Source organism: Castor canadensis, chromosome 6, assembly GCF_047511655.1.
Source record: "Castor canadensis chromosome 6, mCasCan1.hap1v2, whole genome shotgun sequence".
Classification (NCBI taxonomy): domain Eukaryota; kingdom Metazoa; phylum Chordata; class Mammalia; order Rodentia; family Castoridae; genus Castor; species Castor canadensis.
Window position 1 is genome coordinate 146,036,831 of NC_133391.1, and position 8,452 is coordinate 146,045,282.

Genomic DNA, 8,452 nt, shown 5'->3' on the forward strand with positions numbered 1-8,452 from the left:
ATCTGGGTCTTCTATTCTGTTACACTGGTTTTCTTATCTATTTTTGTGTCGGTACCATGCTATTTTTATTGCTATGGCTCTGTAATATAGTTTAAAGTCAGGTATTGTGATAACTCTAGCATTATTCTTTTTGCTCACTATTGCCTTGGCTATTTGTGTTTTTTTTGTGTTTCCAAATGAAATTTAGGGTTGAGTTTCCAACTTTTGTGATGAATGTCATTGGGATTTTTATGAGAATTGCATTGAACATGTAGATTGCTTTTTATAGTATAGTCATTTTTACTATGTTGATTCTACCAGTCCATGAATGTGTAAGATCTTTCTATCTCCTGTAGTTTTCTTCATTTTTTTCTTAAATGGTTTGTAGTTTTCCTTCTATAGGTTATTCACATCCTTTGTTAAATTTATTCCTAGGTATTTAATTTTTTGAGGCTTTTTGGAATTGTTTTCCTATATTCTCTCTCAATCTGTCCATTGTTGGTATATAGTAAGTCTACTGATTTTTGTAAATTGATTTTGTATCCTACTAATTTGCTGAAGCTGTTAATGATGTCTAAAAGTTTTTTGGTAGAGTTTTTCAGGTCTTTTAGGTATAAGATCACATGGTCTGTGAATAGGGATAGTTTGATTTCTTCTTTACCTACTTATATTCCTTTTATTTCTTCTTCCTGCCTTATTGGTCTGGCTAGGAATTCAAAGACAATGTTGAATAGGAGTGGAGAGAGTGAGCAGCCTTGTCTAATTCCTGACTTTAGGGAAAATGGTTTCAGCTTTTCCCCATTAAGTTTGGTTGTTGGCTATGGGTTTGTCATATATAACCTTTATTATGTTGAGGTACATTCCTTCATTACTAATTTCATCAGAGCTTTTATAATGAAAGAATGTTGAATTTTATTGAAGGATTTTTCTGCATCTGCTAAGATGAGATGATCAATGGTTTTAGTCTTTGCTTCTGTTAATATGCTGCATTACATTTAATGATTTGAATAGGTTGATCCATCCCTGCATTTCTGGGATGAAGCTGACTAGAACGTGGTGTATTATCTTCCTTATACGCTGCTGAATTCAGTTTGTCATTATTTATTGAAGATTTTTGCATCTATATTCATTAAAGAGACTGGCCTTGTAATTCTCATTTTTGTTGTCTTTGTCTGGTTTGGGGATGAGTGTAATACTGGCTTCATAGAATAAGTTTGGCAGTGTTCCTTCCCTTTCTAGTTCATGGAAAAGTTTAAGGAGTTTGGGTATTCTTCTTTAAAAGTCTGATATAAGTCAGTGAAAAATCCATCAGGTCCTAGACTTTTTTTTTGTGAGACTCTTTATTGCTCCTTTGATTTCATTGCATGCTATAGATCTATTTAGGTGATTAATATCTTCTTGGTTTATTTTTGGATGGTCAAGTGCATTTACAAATTTGTCCATGTTTTCTAGATTTTTCAATTACTTGAATATAGCTTTTCAAAGTAGTCCCTGATGACTCCCTGGATTTCCTTGGTATTTGTTGCTATGTCCCCTTTCTGTTTCTCATTTTATTAATTTGGGTCTTTTCCCTCATTTTGCTCAGATTTGCCAGGGGCTTGTCAATCTTGTTTATTTTTTTCAAAGAACTAACTTTTTGTTTTGTTGATTCTTTGTATGGTTTTCTTGGGTTTCTATTTCATTGATTTTGAACTGATTTTTATGATTTCTTACCTTCTGCTTTTTTGGGTTTAGCTTGTTCTTGCTTTTCTAGGAACTTGAGATGCAGCATTAGGTCATTTATTTGAGATTTGTGTTCTTAGTACATGCACTCAGAGCTATAAACTTTCCCCTTTGGACTGCCTTTGCTGGGTCTCACAGGTTCAGATAGGTTGTGTTTTAATGTTCACTAAATTCCAGGAACTTTTTGATTTCCTCCCTTATGTCTTCTATGACTCACTGATCATTGAGCAATGTGTTGTTCAGTCTCCAGTTGTCTGAGTATTTTCTGCTTCTTATTTTGTTGTTGAGTTCTAATTTTATTGCATTGTGGTCTGACAGGATGCAGGGGGTTATTTTAATTTTCTTATATTTGCTGAGGCTTTCTTTAGATGTAAGATATAGTCTATTTTGGAGAAAGTTCCATGGGCTGCTGAGAAGAGTGTATACTGTGCTATTGCAGGATAGAATACTCTGTAGACATTTGTCAGGACCATTAGATCTATGGTTTCATTCAGTTCTAGAATTTCTTTGTTGATTTTTTGTTTGGATGACCTATCTAGTCTTCCACTACCACTGTGTTGGGGTTTATCTGTTATTTTAAGTCCATTAGTGTATGTTTAATGAAGTTGGGTGCATCAACATTGAGTACATATAAATTGACAATTGTTATTTATTCTTGGTGTATTGATCCTTATTATTTGTTGAATTGTCCTTCTTTGTGTCTTGATTAATTTATGTTTGAAGTCCACTTTACCTGATATCAGTATTGTTACTCCTGCCTTTTTTGGGGGATCATTAGCTTGGTAAATCTTCTTCTATACCTTCACCCAAGCCACTGCTTGTTTCTGTCAGTAAGGTGTGTTTCTTATAAACAACAGATTGCCAGGTATTCCTTTTTAATTCAGTTTGCCAATCATTGTCTTTTGATGGGGGACTTGAGTCTATTAACATTCAGTGTTAATATTGAGAGATACATGGTAATTCCTGCCATTTAATTGTTTTTGTTGTTTAAGGATGTGTGTGTTTGCAGCCAGTTCTGTACTACTCTCTGAGTACTTGTCTACTCTTCCTTTGAGGTTTCATATTTCCCATCCTTTCATGGTTATGTTTGTTTTCATCTTCTGTGTGTAGGATTCCTTTCAGAATCTTCTGTAGTGGAGGTTTGGTGGACAGATAGTATTTTAGTTCCTGTTTATTGTGAAGACTTTTATTCCTTCATGAATTTTGAATTATAGTTTTGCTGGGCAGAGTATCCTGGGACTGAAATTGATTTCTTTCAGTGCTTGAGATACCTCACTCCATGCCCTTCTTGCTTTTAAGGTTTCTGTTGAGAAATCTGCTGTTATTTTGATGGGTTTACCTTTATATGTTATTTGATTTTTTCTCTTACAGCTTTCAATGTTCTTTCCTTATTGTTTGTTCTAGTTGTTTTAATGATAATATGCCATGGAGAGTTTCTGTTTTGATCATGTCTGTTTGGTGCCTTGAGATTTGGGAAATTTTCTGTTTTTATTTTGTTGAATATATTGCATATACCTTTGCCGTGTACCTCTTCTTTTTCAATGCCCATGATTTGCAGCTTGAGTCTTTTAATGGAATCCCTGAGTTCTTGCATATTCCTTTTACAACACTTCAGTCTTTTGCCTAAGGATTCTTCTGTTTTTCTTTAATATCTCTTTTGTATTTGAGCCCTGAAATTCTGTCTTCTACTTATTCTAGTCTGCTGGAGTGGCTTTTAATTGTATTTTTTACTTGACTTAAAGAAGTTTTTATTTCCAGGATTTCTGTTTGATTCTTTTTTCTGAAGTTTTCCATATTTTTGTTAAACTCCACTTTCATATCTTGTACTCTCTTTTTTATTTCACTTATCTCTTTTTTCTATAATCTCTTTAGTTCCATTTTAGAGTTTGTTGAAGTCCTCTCTGAGTTCATTTAGTTGTCTCTGTGTCTTTTCAAGGTTTTTATTTGTGTTGTCTTGATATTCTTTGAGTTGTTTTGTATGTTCTCTTTAAGCTTCTCTTGAAGCTCCTCCATGAATATTTCTATGAGATCCTTTTAGAGTTCCTCTTTGTGCATCTCTTTATGGACCTCATTGAGCTCATTAGTCATAGTTATCATCATTGTACTGGGGTCAGAAACTGAGTATTCATTTTCCACTAAATCCTCTTCTGAATTATTAATCTTTTGAAGGATTGAATTCTCCTGCCTTCTTCTTCTCCCCACTTTTCTATTTTGTGCCATGTTCCTATGTTATCCTAGTTGGGGGTTTTGAGCACCTGTTCTCTTTCCCTTTTCCTTGACTTAATTACTGTGCTGTGAGTGGCTTAGCTGTTAGCTAGGTTGATATGCTATTTCATTCTCTGACTTGGAAGTATAAATTAGCAATTCACAGATTCAATGTCAGACCAGTTACTTGCATAATATATAGAGAACCCCTTGGTGATATTATCTAGAAGCAGTGAAAATTGGGGGAATAATGTTTGTTTGGATAGAGATAGAGTCTTAAGTAATTAAAAAGGTAACGCTAGAAGAGGGAGCAGATGGGGGGATGGGGTGAGGGAGAAGTGGTATCAGATGTGGGAGCTATAGAGTAATAACTCTTTGATGTGTTTTAAGGTGTAGTTCAGTCTTTGTGGGGGAGGGTGGACTAATGTGTAAAGTTGGTATAGTAGACTATTCAGTGTGTGGTGTGTTGAGGAGTTCAGGACAGTGAGGGGAAGAGGGGGGAGGAGAGGAAGGTAAAGAGAAGAAAGGAAGGGAGAGAAAAAGAAAAAAGAAGAGAAAAAAATTGGGGAAGAGAAAGTAAAGTGGAGCAATAGAGGGCTAAGAGAATTGGTGTTTGGCAGAATTGAAGAGGACAAGAAAAAAATGAAGAAAAAAAATAAAAATAAAAAATTAAGAGGTATACTTATATAAAAAATATCAGTTCAATGAATGTTCTTGACCCTTTTCTCTGATTTCAAATTCAGGTGATGGTGCTTTTTATAGGGGCTTTGACCATGACATTGTTCCTTTTTAAGGTTGATATGCTGGACTGCATGGGAATGGATGTTGTGTCTCTTTGTTGGACAGCTTTGGTGGGGATCTGCTCAGGGTGGTTGAACTGAACCTGGGCTTCCTTAGTGGAATGGGCCCTTTGGTGTGGGTGGGTTCTCAGAAATGGTCCTGTGAAGAGCTGGTATATGAGCAGTTGCCAGTCCCTTCCATTTACGGGACAAGCCTATGAGTTAGAATTGAGCTTTTCTCTTGTAAGACTATCAGTTTCAGCTCACTCCCAGTTTCTCCAAGGCGGTGCAATGTGTAGCTTTCACCACAATGCTGCTGAGTCACCCCACCAGCACATGGGCAAATTCAGCTCTGCATTCTGCCTCTCCCACTCCAGGCAAGGAAAAATGTTCCCTTCATGTATTTTGCCACCAGTTTTGTCCAGGGTGGGGATGCAACTGGCCCCCCAGCTATGCTAGACTATGTAGTTCTCTACAAAACAGATCATATGTCCTGCTCACATGGCAGGGTTGCAAACTCAGTCAGGTGGAAACAGGTCAGCTCCATTGCAGGCAGAAAGCGTCAAATGTTCTGCCTCTGCAAGTATCTTGGTGGGTCATTAATAAAAGACTTACTTAGTTCATATTTTTTAGTTAATCATCAACTCCCTCATGTGATTGGAAGTTCTGGCAGGGCAGGTGTTTTGTTTCTAGTTTTTACTACTCCATCATCAGCAAAAGAATAGTATGCAAAGGAAGTTAAGACGGTAATATGGTTGATGTACTTCCTATACAAGGATTAATATGGGATTTTAAACCTGTTGAAATCACCCTAAGAAGGGGACTAAGGTAGAAAGGAGAAAAATAGAGGGGATGAACCAATCAGGTATTATATGTATTATAACATATATATATTATAATATTTCCATATATTATATAATATTTCCATATATTATATAATATTTCCATATATTATATAATATTTTCATATATATATATATATATATATATATATATATATGAAAATGTCACAAGGAAACTCCCTGTATCTGTCTTAAACAAACAAAAATGTCATTTAAAAAAAATAAGAATGGAGAACACAAGGGCAGGCTGTTTGGTACCAGTGGGAGAGGGGAGGATGTGGGAAAAGGGTGTAAGAAGGTGAATATGTTGTAAATATTGTGTACACACATATGTAAATGGAAAAATGAGACCTGTTGATAGGGGAGGGGTGGGGATAAAGAAGAATGATGGAGGAGATGAATTCAGCTATGATATATTGTCGAAACTTTTGTAAATGTCACAATGTGCACCTAAGTACAACAATTAAAAAAAAAAACAACAAAAATAAAAGCAGGAAAGAACCCAAAATACAAGATGAAACATAAAAAAGTAGTATGTGACATTGAAATATAACCATTTGATACAATATAATCACTGGGAGAGAGAGAGAGGGAGGGAGAGAGGGAGAGAGAGAGCGAGAGAGAGAGAGAGAGAGAGAGAGAGAGACTGAGAGATTATCTGGGTATCCCTTAATCTATTCAAACTGACAAATTTAAGCATAACATTAACACGTAATGAGAAGCATAAGGATAACGGGTAGGCAGAAGCTTTCTGAGGAGAAATACAGCCTGTTCCCTCCCTCCTCTCACGTTTTTTCTTTCCTTCTTTTCTTCTCTCTCCTCACAATGGCATGACTCTGTGAAGTATATACATTGTGTAATCATGTAATGATTGAAATTCAGATTTATAAACAGATATATAAAAAGACACAGAGTACTGAAGATTTCAAGGGCCATCTTCATTTGTACTCGTTGAAACCATTGATGTACTTTCTCTTTCTATTATATTATTATAGGGTTGGACTGGAAACCTTGATAAAGCTATTTGGTTTGAGAATAGAGGATGGAAAGACTAGAGCGGCAGTGTACACAGCCTTCTCAAGGTTTGACCTAGAAGTAGGCAGAACTGGAAGCTGTCCTGAACTTGTGTTTGAGGGAACTGTGAAGACAGTGAATCCTATTTTATAATGCTCATTCAGGATTTTGGTCTCAACCTTAGAAGTAGGTGCTCCAGATAAGAGCTGGACAAAGGATATTAGCACCTTTTCATGAATTAGTATCTTGTAAGAAGGTGCTACACTGTGATCTTAATTTTTTCCCCTTGCAAGTTAGTTCCTGAGATCTTGAACTTGGAACACTTCCTAACAGAAATTTTAAACAAGTTATTGAGGTTATGGGGTATGAGGCTGGCAGTAACATAGAACAATAATAAAGGCAGTGGAGTCCCATAAGTTCAGTAAAGGATATGGGGCAAAAGTCCTTTGAAGAGCTGTCATTGACATAATCTCTTAAAGTCCTCCTTTCCTAATTCCTAATGTTTTCCAGGAGGGAAGGAGATTATTGAAAGAGAGCAAGGCTAAAAATCAGTTCATCAACCTCTCCTTCCCATTGACTCTTGTTAAGGAGGGTGAGGACATAATATTCAGTGGAAAGAGATCAAGTGGTGGGGGTGGGGATGAGAAGGCAAATGGTGCATACAGGAGAGAACACAGATAGGCTCTCTCTCATACCCCTTCCCAAGTTCACAGACAAAGGGAACCCAGAGAAGGTGCAGGTCTAGGATGCACAGCCCAGAACTCACTTCTACAGTTTCAACAGAGGTGAGAATAGCTGGGCAACAGTGGCTGCTCTAGTGTGCTCCTTTCTCCTTGGTGACCTTTTTCAGAGGCTGCCAAAATCCTGATGATATTCACATTGGGTGAATGCTTGGCATGGAAATCCAGACACATGCATACCTATACCTTCAGGGATCATACAAATAGCACTTAGAGGGTCACACATATGGTTTTCAAGCTGGGCATACACCATGACTGAAGGAGGGAGTGACAGTGGGGCAGTATAGGACACAGGAGTTTCTAGTAAAGGGTGGGAGGATCGGATGGCATGGAAACAGTGGAAATGAAACCAAGCTGTATATTATAAACAAGAGAGGCAAAGCTTCTTTATTGGGACATTAGCTCATGAGTAGAGGGAGCCAGCATTGGTCAAATTGGTGATCAGGCTACTGATTCAACAAAGGGAGAAGCAGGCTTTTGCTGATTTTCCACAGTGGACAAAGTCTGGTAATATTTTATTCTCCATGGTCCTAGTATCAAAAAATGTTTTCTCTCTTATGTGCAAGCATTCTTCCCCTGAGAATGCAGACTAACTGCTGATAACTTAACTCTAGAACTGGTGAATTACTGTTATAACTGGTGCCAACTTCCTGCATAAATGTCCAGGCCTCATGTTTTTGTCTGGGCCTTATGATAAAGCTGAGGTCTTTTAGGTATCTGGAATGATAGAAAACACAAGAGCAAGGCAGAAGAAACACAAATTAGCTTAATGGACAATGGATCAAGTTAACTTGCATTATAGTCCTGGACAAAACATTTTTAAATGGTCAACATGTCCACATACAGAGTTAAGTAGAATCTTAAGTGAGAGTTAAGACTGAATGGGAACAGACACAATATGAAGACAGAGATGGCTATGCGTTTTATCCCATTTTGGTCACCCATCAGATGTCTGAAGGCTCCAGTGAAGAGTCAGTATTTCCACCAAAGTAACCTTGGCAACTGTTATCCTGACCACATCGCAGAAATGTGACTACAGCAAAGTTAGTGAGAAATTAATAATGTATTTCTCAGCTGTGTGATCTCCAAATTTGGGGATTTTTAAGTTAACTAAGAGTGAGTGCAACTAGAGGGCTTAATCTGCCTTGTTATACCAATGGTGAAGAATTCA